We start from the raw sequence: 13,428 nt of genomic DNA, 5'->3' as shown, positions 1-13,428 counted from the left end.
AGGGATCAGCCTCGTGAGGATCGCCCACAGGGCAACGCAGGCCTCCCTCCACTGCCGCCTCAGCCAAGGAGGAACGAGGACCGCCATCAAGACGAAGGGGCTGAGGGCTTCCAGGAGCCACACGCAATCGCCTGCATCCTGGGCGGAGCTCAAGCCCCAGCCTCCCAACGCATCTTCAAGCAGTTTGCCCGCGAAGTGAATGCAGTTCTCCCCAGGCTTGAAGCAACGCGCCCTCTCAGGTGGTCGGCATGCGCCATCACATTCAGCTCAGCGGTTCAACTCAAGTGTGCGGCCACAGCCAGAGTCCTCCCGATGCTTTTCTCCCCAGTCATCAGCAATGTACTGGTCACCAGGACCCTCATCGATGGTGGGGCAGGGCTCAACGTCCTGTCCGTGGAAACGTTCAACAATCTCCAAGTGCCCTACGACCAGCTTCAGCCAACCAAGCCGTCTCCAGAGTCACCGACGGCTCCACGGTCCCGATTGGGAAGGTCCGCCTCCCTGTCACCTTCGGGGCACGCAACAACTACCGCACCGAGCTCATCGACTTCAACGTCGCCCACATCCGCCTGCCGTACAACGACATCCTCGGGTACCTAGCGCTGGCCAAGTTCATGGCCATAACTCACCATGGCTACAACATCCTCAAGATGCCAGGAAGTGGCGGAGTCATCACGGTGCCCTGTGAAGAGAAGGACGCAGTGTGTTCCCTGGAGTGAGCCTTTCAGGCCGTGTCACTGGAAGACCCAGATCACGGAGGCAGGAGGCTTCCCGAGACCACCCCCAAGAAGAAGAAGACATAGTCCGGACCGGCCCCTCGGGAGGCGGGCCCCTCAGGGCCCGCGTCTGCCCAAGGGGAACCTCCTTCCATCGCATAGGAAAGCGCGCCCGGCGCCTCCTCAGGCAGGGCTCGGGAGCTCTCCCCTGGAGGGCCACCGACCTGGCTAGAGTCACGAGGGAGGCGCTTGGGCACCACATGGAGGCGTGTCTTGAAGCACGTTTCCCTCAAGAAGGAGCAAGGCAAGGAAGGTCAGACCCGCAGGAGTTCGTCGACAAGGCCATTCAAGAACTACAGGAATCAAGAATCATGAGGGATTGCCGCCGTTTACCGGCTGTGGCTCCCCATCCAGGCGAGAATGGTGGGCTGCGCGTCTGCATCGACGTACCAGGGCTCAACAAAGTTGCTACGATGGAGCGCCTCTGGCCCTCGCGAGTGGGGCGCTGCGGGGGTCTGCCCCACAGCTACGTTCGCATGCCTTACGGCTTGCCGAGCGCGGTTGCTACATGCCAGCGCCTCATGAGGGGCATCATGGAGGCTCAAGAAGACAGGCGTTCCACAACCTTGGCGGAGATGGAGATGATTCGCGAAGAGCTACCAGTGCCTCCGGAGCCTCCTGAGGCCCCTGGGCCTGGGGGCTCGTGAGGTTCGGCTTCCGCAGCCCACCGAGTCTGCTGCACCAACACCCCTTCGCCCTCGACACCTTCAGGTGACATCTTACAAGTTTCATTTCTAGCTGGGAACGCCCTGCATCGTTCCCAGGCTGCGTGGGTCCGTCCCTGCGGTGCGTATCCCTTTTATTTCATGTCGTTAGCTTGCTTTGTTGGGGGCGCCCCTCGGGCAGCATCATCCCCAAGTCGCTCTGGCCAGGCCCAGCGGCATGTATCTCCCTGGCGTTTATTTCCGGCTAAGCATTCGCCCATTATGCTTGATTACTTGATGCCTGTCCACGGCACCTCTTCTTCTCCATGTTGACCACTTGCACGTTAAAGGGGGGGTACCTAAGCAACGCGACTCAGGGCTCTTATTGGCTCTCCAGCATTCACCCTCTGGCCATGTCCACGGCATCGCGACCTAGCATACCAGCAACGGCTGAGACAAGCTCGAGGGCCGGGACCCGAGAACGTAGAGTGTCGGCATCTAACCAAATTTGCAGGAACACAGCACAAGATAAGGCCCAGTGCCAAGCGCAACCCGCCTAGAGGTAGGGCCCCGTGAGTCCCGCGCTGGCTCACGGGTGCGCAGATACACCTCACCTAGCCCTACAGTGCCGGCCACGTGTCAGGGCGGGGCTGTACACGCCCCGGGGGCTCCTCCCGGAGGGGAGCCCCCTCCCACGTACCAGTGGAAGCACCATGCTCCGCGCTGGCTGACGACACTGTCGAGGAGCGGCTATGCCCGTACACATGCGGAAGCGCTATGCTCCGCACTGGTGATAAACAACTGAGGGTGGCCCCCGGGCCGCATCAACCTCAGGGAGCCCAGAGCTCAGTGTCTAGCCTCATCGCAACGCCTCCCCTCGGGAGCGCCGCGCGAGGGGGCTGGGCACGGGGGCTGCACCTGGGTCACACCCAGACGTACACCGCCCAGCCAGGCCCCTCGGGCCTGGTTCGTCGCGCGTCTCTCCCCGAGCGGAGCCAAGGTATGAAGGCCGTTTGAGCGTCAAGGGGGACCCCTGAGCATCGCGACTCAGGGGCCTAACTGGTCCCGTAGCCCCTCACTCCTTAGTTCCGAAAGGCTAATGCTGGGTGAGGCACGCGAGGGGCCGGGCTCTGCAGACGTAGAACGGTGGTCCCACTTGCATCTCACCTCATCACTCGCTGTTTGCGCGTCAAGGGGGACTCCTGAGCATCACGACTCAGGAGCCTAACTGGCTCTGTAGCCCCTCACTCCTTTGGTCCCGTCCTGGTTTCCGGTCGGGGCTAATGCTGGGTGAGGTACGCGCGGAGTTGGGCTCTGCAGACGTAAAACGGCAGATCCACCTACATCACACCTCCCTACTTGTTGTTCGTGCGCCAAGGGGGACTCCTGAGCATCATGACTCAGGAGCCTAACTGGCTCCGTAGCCCCTCACTCCTTTGGCCCCGTCCTGGTTTCCGGTCGGGGCTAATGCTGGGTGAGGTACGCACGGGGCCGGGCTCTGCCGGCGTAGAACACAAGCAAGTAGGGAAGAAAAGCATAAAATTCAAGGAATTTAAAAGCAAATATTACAGTCCATACTGTCGTCTCAATACCAAACGAGAGTTTAAACGCCTCCCCAAGGCATGATGCATGTGCAGGAATTAAAAGTAGGACATGAGCAGTAGCGGAGTCACTTGGCGGCGGTGGAGCAGCGCGGATGGCCCCGCCTCATGGAGCAACAGGACCGGCAGCATCCTGCTTCGACTTGTCACTGAAGGCCTGGAACTTCCCCAGCAGAGCCTCCGCGCGACCCTTCACGGCCTCGGCAGCGGCGGCAGCTCCCTCGCCGCTTACTGTCTCCAATAGGCTGTCGAGGTCGACGCTGGGGTCGCGAAGGTAGATGTGGGTGAAGACCCGCGTCAGCGCAGCAGAAGACAGGACACGCGCCTTGGTCTGGGCCGTGGGGCCAAGGCCAAGGGTGACATCCTCAAGAGCACGAACCAGGAAGGGAAGCGGGAATCCCGGCGGAGGCTCCACCTGACGGTCCTCCTCATCCCGGCCACGAAGAGCGAGCCGTTTCTTCGGCGGGAGCGGGTCTGGTCCCTCTCGAGGGGCCTTTCCCTTCTCCGCTGCAGAGAACCGGCAAATCGGAGCCATCGCGGCAAGACGGAGCAAGGATCGGGAAGAAGGAGAAGCAAGGGGGGATGGACTAGAAGGGCACGCGCAGTTCCGTACTTATAGCCGGCGAAGGCCAACCGCCGGCCTCCACGATCGCAGGTAATCATGACACGATTTGCATGCAGGGACTTGTCCAACCCGCGCGATCACCGAGGCATCATGGGGAAGCGGAGACGCCCACGTCTCATCAACCGCCACGCGGAGCCCAAGGCCGCAGGCTGTTAGGGCCCGCGGCGCTTCGCCCTTGCCCTTTCGCCTCTCAGCACGGCCAAGTCCGGGCGCGCCTTGGGCCCGGGGGCTACTGTCGGTGTTCTGGGAACGGGGGTCCCCAAACTTGCCTGCCTACGGCCTGCGGCGTGGCTCAAAGGGGCCCCAGCACGGCCCATCTTCATCAACACAAGACTCAAGACCGTCGCGAGGGGCCAAGCCTCGCGGGGCAGATGACGTGGAGCTTCCTCAGGCGCGGCCTCATCAGGCTGGCTCACGAGGAGGCGGAGAGATCAAGGCGGGGTACCTCACGAGGAGCCCGTGACGCAAGCCATGACGACTCAAGGCGCCAGGCGGGTGCCAGCCCGCGCAGCGACCTCCTTTCCTCTTTGGTGCAAAGGGAGCAAGCGCAGCCGTGGAGTACCAAGGCATCAGGCAAAGGTTGCCATTTCAGTGCAACGAGACCCAGACCAGAAGGGCTACGAGATGGAGGTCACCGTGGAGCCCAAGATCGCGTCATCACGAGAGCTTTACGCAGGCGAAGACTGCTTTTGTCAGGATAGCTGATACTTGCGGCCCCCCTTCAAATTAGCCCGCCATTGTTGGCTCCCTTCCCGCTCGATATTTGGGAAGAGGACCAGGGCCTCTATAAATAGGACCAGCCACCCACATAACAAGGGGGCAGAGGGGGAGCAAGAGTAAGCAAGAGGGAGCAAGAGTGAGCAAGAGGGAGCAAGAGTGAGCAAGAGTGAGCGAGAGTGAGTGAGAATTAGAAGCGGTTAGAGAGAGAGAGGAAGAAAAGGGCGACTGAACTCCTCCTAACAGTTCATCGCCCCAGCCAAGAGCAGACCCTCGCGAGGCTGTTCTTCCTTGTATTGTTCATCATCATCAGCCCCAAGAGGCAATCCACCCACCACACACTGGAGTGGGGTATTACACCGCAACGGTGGCCCGAACCAGTATAAACCTTGTGTCTCTTGTGCAGTTCTTTCAGTAGTCTAGATCTTTGCGAGACGGAGAGGTAGAAGGCGTAATCTCCGTGCGCACCCCAGAGTTCAAACCTTAAGGGTCTGCCGGAACCCGAAATCCGACAAAATATTACCGCATAGACAGTACCCCCTGATGCTCTGTTCGGTGTTCACAAAGAAAAGCCGAACAGAGGATCAAACAATATCGCAGGAGTCTAATATAAGTATGTCAATATGCGTTCGCAGGCTTCGCTGCTGGCATCTGCCGCACTGACTGCGGAGGTCGCCGCGCTAAAGCAAGACCTTAAAGGGTCCAAGGACGAGCTCGACCTTGCCAAGAGGCAGCTCGAGGAGAACAAAGGTAAGTAGTACCTAGTCTATGGATATGTATAAAAAGAATGCGATTGCAAAATAACAGGATCATCATGAATTTGCCAGGGGCCACGACCGAAGTGGCGACCCTAAAGCAAGCGCTGTCCGAGGCCGAAGATAAAGCGGCCAAGGAGCGCTCCGAGCGGGAAAGGCAAGAGGCTCGGGTGGGCGAGGTGAAGCAAGAGCTCCAGGCTCTCGTGACGAAGCACGAGGCGTTGGAGCTTGACTCGAAGACGCGAGAGTCTGAGCTTGCCACGGCCCTCGAGAGCGCAAAGAGTGCCAAGGCCGAAGCCCAAAAGTCCCTCCAGGAGATTGACGCGATGAAGAAATTAGCGGCGGGTAAGGCATTCTATATGCAAAGCAAGCATGTGAAAGTAAATTACGTATTACTTACCCGAATCCGGAGCTCTCCAGGAGCATTCGCAGATTTGCCCCGCAGCGTGTCAGATGCCGCACAGTTTTACCAGGCCGAGGAGGGAAGCTCAACGGAGAAGCTGTTCTGGTCTCAGTATACTGGGACCGAACACCCGGTGCCTATGAGCGACCAGCTGAAGCAGCTGGTCGAGCTACACAAGGCGGCCGAACAGGCCATCAAGGACTTTATAGTCTGGCTGTGGCCTGGCGATGCCCTTCCGAACAGCTACTTTGGCCTGGTGAGGCGGCTTGTGGATGCCTGCCCACGGCTGGAAGTCGTCAAGCGGTCCGTCTGCATCAAAGGTGCACGCCGGGCTTTCGCCCGTGTGAAGGTGCAATGGGCCAAGCTAGACACCGTGAAGCTGATCAAGGAAGGACCTCCGTAGGGCAAGGAGCATCGCACCCCCAAAATTTATTATGAGGGTGTCCTGAAGGGTGCCCGTCTTGTAGTGGGCGAATGTCCAAAGGATGTAATATTTGAGTAAACTTGCTCGTGTGATCCTGTATGATGAAAACTTGTTTCATATCCGCTATGCAACGCTTGTTTGAATTTAAAATATTACCTTCTGTTTGGTTGTTTATCCAATCTAAGAGATGGCTAGTCCTCGGCTTCTGCCCCCATGCCGCGAGTGCTGGGGTGTTCGGGATAAACCTGACCACTCTAGTTCCCATTTTTGGGTCCTTCGAGGGAGGTGCTCAACACAGCGAACAAGGCAACCAGACTAATAATGCTTTATCACTCTCACTTAGCCATAGAATTCTATAATTTTAAATTTCGGCGAATCCCCTAGTATTCGGAAGGCTGAATTCGGGGCGCGATACACGCCTTTAAGCCGGACAGGACCGGCTCCTCGCTCTAAGCGGCATAAGTCTTTAGGGACTCGAAACCTCGCCGAACAGCGACTAGTCTCTCGCCTTATCATGACAGTCAGTTTTAGCTTTCTCTACTGAGGTGATTAGCCCAGCAAAACTGAGGCACAATCGCAGTAGTTCTCCTAGTGCTACCTTAGCCGATAGAGCGGAACATAAGGTATGAAAACATAGGAGTCGGGCAAACCCAACATTTGACCAAAGACATGATTCGGAGCTGATGCATATAGTGCTATAAGTTCGGGGTGCCGCACTTGTGAAAGTGTTCGGACTTCTCACACCATATTGTGGGGTACTTAAGCCCCTGGTGTATTGGATGTACCAAAGTGTACGGTTGTAAGGCGTCATTAATGAACATATATATATATATATATATATATAAAGAAGAATGCAATAATAATCGTAATGCTATGCATTGTTTATTCAAAAAGGTGCGTTAAAGCAGAATGATACAGATAGTGCGATAAGCGAAAAGTAGGACTATGTCCCTTCCAAGGGCAAGCTGAGGAATAGTATTAAAGCAAATATTTCACTCGTTATCATAATCCACCTGGGAGTTCCGTGGTGTGACGTAGCTTTCTGCCTCCTTGGTTGCTGCATCATGTGTTCGGCAATCATGCTGCCGGACAGGGTTTCCAGAGATTAAAGTCCTGAAAGAGAAAAATAACAAAGCGGGAAGCCCCTAGTGCGGTTTAAGCCGCGTATTGGGGCGTGTCGTAGTTGTGCCCCCCTCCCCGCCTGTGCCCATGGTATTTTTAATGCGTAATTATGTACGCGTGGCACGAATTTCGCCGTTTGGCTTGGGTCGGGGTGGGGCCGCATTGCTACGCGAGCTCAGGACGTGCCAGGCGGTCCAGTTGCCGATTACTCCGGGTGCGCTTGAAGGTGTTCGGGTCCTTAAGAGGCTGCTTTGCGCTTCCACTGCGAGGGCCGCAGTGTGCTCCTCCGTTCGGAGAGAGCGCTCTATGTTTCCATTAACTGTAATGACCCCTTGAGGTCCTGGCATCTTGAGCTTGAGGTATGCATAATGCGGTACCACATTGAATCTCGCAAATGCGGTTCGCCCGAGCAGTGCATGATAACCACTATGGAACGGGACTATATCAAAGATAACTCTTCGCTTCGGAAGTTATCCGGGGATCCGAAGACCACTTCGAGTGTGACTGAGCCTGTGCAATGGGCCTCTACACCTGGTATGACGCCCTTAAAGGTCGTTTTTGTGGGTTTGATCCTTGAGGGGTCTATACCCATTTTGCGCACCGTGTCCTGGTAAAGCAGGTTCAGGCTGCTGCCGCCATCCATAAGGACTCGAGTGAGGTGAAATCCGTCAATAATTGGGTCTAAGACCAGTGCGGCGAATCCGCCATGACGGATACTAGTGGGGTGGTCCCTGCGATCGAAGGTGATCGGACAGGAGGACCATGGGTTGAACTTTGGGGCGACTGGCTCCAACGCATATACATCCCTGAGCGCACGCTTCCGCTCCCTCTTGGGGATGTGGGTTGCGTATATCATGTTCACCGTCTGCACTTGTGGGGGGACCCTCTTCTGTCCTCCGGTATTCGGCTGCCGGGGCTCCTCCTCGTCATTGCTATGTGGCCCCTTATCTTTGTTTTCGGCAATTAACTTGCCGGCATGCTTGAACACCCAACAATCCCTATTGGTGTGGTTGGCTGGCTTGTCGGGGGTGCCGTGTATTTGACACGAGCGATCGAGTATACGGTCCAAACTGGACGGCCCCAGAGTGCTTCTTTTAAATGGCTTTTTCCGCTGACCGGGTTTAGAGCCTTTGAATCTGGCATTGACTACCGTATCCTCAGGATTGTCGCTGTTAATGTGGCGCTTATGTTTGTTGCGACGTGACCTGCCATTGCCGTCCTTGGTATCCGAAGTACCACGGTTCTTTGATATGTTATTACTGCAAGCCAGCCAGCTGTCTTCTCCCGCACAAAAGCGGGTCATGAGTGTCGTGATGGCTGCCATAGATTTCGGCTTTTCCTGACCAAGGTGCCGGGCTAGCCACTCATCGTGGATGTTGTGCTTGAAAGCTGCTAGAGCCTCTGCATCCGGACAGTCGACAATTTGATTTTTCTTTGTTAGGAACTGTGTCCAGAATTGCCTGGCCGATTCCTCTGGCTGCTGAATTATGTGGCTCAAGTCATCGGCATCTGGTGGTCGCACATAAGTGCCCTGAAAGTTGTCGAGGAATGCGGCTTCTAGATCCTCCCAACAGCCAATGGACTCTGCTGCCAAGCTATTGAGCCAATGTCGAGCTGGTCCTTTGAGTTTGAGTGGGAGATATTTAATGGCGTGTAGATCATCACCGCGTGCCATGTGGATATCCAGGAGGAAATCCTCGATCCATACCGCAGGATCTGTTGTGCCGTCGTATGATTCTATATTTACGGGTTTGAAACCCTCTGGGATTTGATGATCCATTACTTCGTTAGTGAAGCATAAGGGGTGTGCGGCGCCTCTGTACTGGGCTAGACGGCGACGCAGCTCCAATGAGTCTTGCCCGCTGTGTTTGGCCCGGCCGGATTTACTTTTACTGTATCCGGCGTGACGTTTATCATCTCGCACAATGGTGCACCCTCGTGATCCGTAGATTGATCTTGCATGTTTTGCTTTGTCCTCCAATATGTCTCGCAGGTCTGGCGTATTTCCCCATGCCTTTTTATTTGAATGGCGTCGGGGTGCAGGCTGAGCTTTTGGCTGGAATGCCTCTCTATCGCGGCCACGAGGTGGCCGATCAGCCGCGTCATACGCTTCTTCCTCCAGTCGGGGTAGCAACCTACATTTTGGGTAACTCTTGGAGGGCGTTCGAGTTTATATTCCTCGGCCGCGAGGACTTCAGTCCATCTGTCAGCTAGCAGATCTTGATCAGCTTGAAGCTGCTGCTACTTTTTCTTAAGGCTACTTGCCGTGTCTATAAGCCGGCGCTTGAAGCGCTCTTGTTCGACGGGATCCTTTGGCACGACGAATTCATCATCGTTGAGGCTTGCCTCGTCTTTGGAGGGAGGTATGTAATTATTATCCTCTTCCTCTCTATCTGCCGCTCTCTCATGAGGGCTGGCTTCTCCATCCTCCTGTGCTAAATCTTGTTGGAAGCGGTTGTCTTCGGCACTGTCCGGAGTGTTGTTATCTCCTGTGCCGGAATCACCGTTTTTGCTTCGGCGGGACTTAGAGCGGCGCCGCTGACGCCGGCGCTTAGGTTGCTTCCTGGATGGGTCATCCTCCGATGTCTCGTCGCCATTGCCTTCTTTGGGTGTGTCCACCATGTATATATCGTATGATGAGGTGGCTGTCCAGTGCCCTGTGGGCAGTGGTTCCTCTACGTCTCCTGCATCGTCGTCCATACCGTCGATGTCTTCGGAGTCGAAGTCGAGCATGTCGGTTAAGTCGTCGACAGTGGCTACTAAGTGGGTGGTGGGTGGGCAGTGAATTTCCTCGTCATCCGCATCCCAATCCTGTCGGACATAGTTCGGCCAGGATCCTCCTGACAAGGAGAGAGACCTTAATGAGTTCAGTATGTCGCCAAAGGGCGAGTGCTGAAAAATATCCGCAGAGGTAAACTCCATGATCGGCGCCCAATCGGATTCGCTAGGAACGGGCGCAGGCGGTTCGGAGTCCGTGGCCGGAGAAGGATCCGGCAGTCTGACAACACGGCTCTCGTGCAGGGTAAGGTCGATGTTCGGCTTGATCACTGCTGAGGGTAAGGCCTCCGTGGCGGGGTCCATCCACCAGTCCATGGACGGCGCAACTGGCTCCGAATTGACGGTCGGAGCAGCTGCCGGTGTGATCTTCTGAACACTGTCTGATGGTAGAGCTAAATCGTACTCATCGTGACCGCGTGACGCACAAGGCAGAGGCTCGAATCCGTCGAAGATCAAGTCTCCGCGGATATCGGCCATGTAGTTTAAGCTTCCAAACCTGACCTGGCGGCCAGGGGCGTAACTTTAGATCTGCTCCAGATGGCCAAGCGAGTTGGCCCATAGTGCGAAGCCGCCGAATATACAAATCTGTTCGGGGAGAAAAGTCTTACCCTGGACTACATCGCTAACGATGATCGAAGGAGCCATCAAGCCTAACAGCGACGACACAGAGGAAGTCTCAATGAAAGCACCAATGTCGGTGTCAAAACCGGCGGATGGTAACAGGAGGCAGGGGACACGATGTTTTACCCAGGTTCGGGCCCTCTTGATGGAGGTAAAACCCTACGTCCTGCTTGATTTATTCTTGATGATATGAGTATTACAAGAGTTGATCTACCACGAGATCGAAGAGGCTAAAACCTAGAAGCTAGCCTATGGTATGATTGTCTGTTGTCCTACGGACTAAAACCCTCCGGTTTATGTAGACATCGGAAAGGGCTAGGGTTACACAACGTCGGTTACAAAGGAGGAGATATACATATCCGTATTGCCTAAGCTTGCCTTCCACGCCAAGTAGAGTCCCATCCGGACACGAGACGAAGTCTTCAATCTTGTAATCTTCATAGTCTAACAGTTCGGCCAAAGGATGTAATCCGGCTGTCCGGAGACCCCCTAATCCAGGACTCCCTCACTAGGCCTTATCCTAGTAATCCCTCTGATTTTGAATCTAATATTAAAGAATTTATTACTTCACAAAAGAATTTGAATGCTTTGATTCAAGAAAAATTGCTTAAGATTGATGAGTTGGCTAGGAACGTTGATAGAATTTCTCTTGATGTTGATTATTTAAAGCTTAGATCTATTCCTCCTAAGCATGATATCAATGAGTCTCTCAAAGCCATGAGATTTTCCATTGATGAGTGCAAAGAAAGAACCGCTGGGATGCGTGCTAAGAAAGATGCCTTTATAAGAACGTGTTCTTCTAGTTCCTATGAAAATAGAGATGAAGATCTAAAAGTTATTGATGTGTCCCCTATTAATTCTTTGTTTTGCAATATGAACCTTGATAATGATGGGACTGAATATGATCCACCTCTACCTAGAAGGCGTTCCAAAAATTCAGAGTTTTTAGATCTTGATGCTAAATTTGATGAAAGTGGGATTGAAGAAATTTAAACCCCAGATGTTGCTAAACCCACTATTTTGGATTTCAAGGAATTTAATTATGAAAATTGCTCTTTTATTGATTGTATTTCCTTGTTGCAATCCGTGCTAAATTCTCCTCATGCTTATAGTCAACATAAAGCGTTTACTAAACATATCGTTGATGCCTTGATGCAATCTCATGAAGAAAAACTTGAGTTGGAAGTTTCTATCCCTAGAAAACTTTATGATGAGTGGGAACCAACTATTAAAATTAAGAATAAGGATCATGAGTTCTATGCTTTATGTGATTTGGGTGCTAGTGTTTTCCACGATTCCAAAGACTTTGTGTGATTTGTTAGGTTTCCGTGATTTTGATGATTGCTCTCTAAACTTGCACCTTGCGGATTCCACTATTAAGAAACATATGGGAAGAATTAATGATGTTATTATTGTTGCAAATAGGAATTATGTGACCTTAGGTTTTATCGTTCTTGACATAGATTGCAATCCTTCATGTCCTATTATTCTTGGTAGACCTTTCCTTAGAACGATTGGTGCAATTATTGATATGAAGGAAGGAAATATTAGGTTCCAATTTCTGTTAGGGAAAGGCATGGAACACTTTACTAGAAAGAAAATTAAATTACCTTATGAATCTATTATGAGAGCCACTTATGGATTGCCTACCAAAGATGGCAATACCTAGATCTATCCTTGCTTTTTATGCCTAGCTAGGGGCGTTAAACGATAGCGCTTGTTGGGAGGCAACCCAATTTTATGTTTATTCCTTACTTTTACCTCCTCTTTAGTAATAAATAATTTACCTAGCCTCTGTTTTGGTTGTGTTTTTTGTGTTTAATTAGTGTTTGTGCCAAGTATAACCGTTGGGAAGACTTGGGGAAAGTCTTGATATCTTGCTGTAAAAAACAGAAACTTTAGCACTCACGAGAACTGCTACCATTTTTATTTGGAAAGTGATATTTAGTTAATTATTTTTGAAGATTATTAATAGATAAATTTCTCACGTCCAGAAATTTATTTTAGAATTTTTTGGGTTCCAGATCTTGCTCTAGCTACAGATTACTACAGACTGTTCTGTTTTTGACAGATTCTGTTTTTCGTTTGTTGTTTGCTTATTTTGATGAATCTATGGATAGTAAAATAGTTTATAAACCATAGAGAAGTTGGAATACAATATGTTTAACACAAATATAAATAAATAATGAGTTAATTACAGTACCTTGAAGTGGTCTTTTGTTTTCTTTCGCTAACGGAGCTCACGAGATTTCCTACTTTAAGTTTTGTGTTGTGAAGTTTTCAAGTTTTGGGTAAAGATTTGATGGATTATGGAACAAGGAGTTGAAAGAGCCTAAGATTGTGTATGCCCATGACACCCCCAAGATAATCTAAGGACACCTAAAATCCAAAGCTTGGGGATACCCCGGAAGGCATCCCCTCTTTCGTCTACTTCTATCGGTAACTTTACTTGGAGCTATATTTTTATTCACCACATGATATGTGTTTTGCTTGGAGCGTCTTGTATTATTTGAGTCTTTATTTTATAGTTTACCACAATCATCATTGTTGTACACACCTTTTGAGAGAGCCATACATGATTTGGAAATTATTAGAATACTCTATGTGCTTCACTTATATCATTTGAGTTATATAGTATTGATCTAGTACTTCACTTATATCTTTTAGAGCACGGTGGTGGATTTGTTTTATAGAAACTATTAATCTCTCATGCTTCACTTAGATTATTTTTAGAAGTCTTTAATAGCATGGTAATTTGCTTAAAAATCCTTATATGCTAGGTATACAAGATTAATAATAAAATTCTCTTATGAGTGTATTGAATGCTATGAGAAGTTTGATGCTTGATAATTGTTTTGAGATATGAAGATGGTGATATTAAAGTTGTGCTAGTTGAGTAGTTGTGAATTTGAGAAATACTTGTGTTAAAGTTTGTGATTCCCGTAGCATGCACGTATGGTGA

This window comes from Triticum dicoccoides, chromosome 3A (assembly GCF_002162155.2).
Source record: "Triticum dicoccoides isolate Atlit2015 ecotype Zavitan chromosome 3A, WEW_v2.0, whole genome shotgun sequence".
Lineage (NCBI taxonomy): Eukaryota > Viridiplantae > Streptophyta > Magnoliopsida > Poales > Poaceae > Triticum > Triticum dicoccoides.
Note: the sequence above shows the minus strand (reverse complement) of the source record.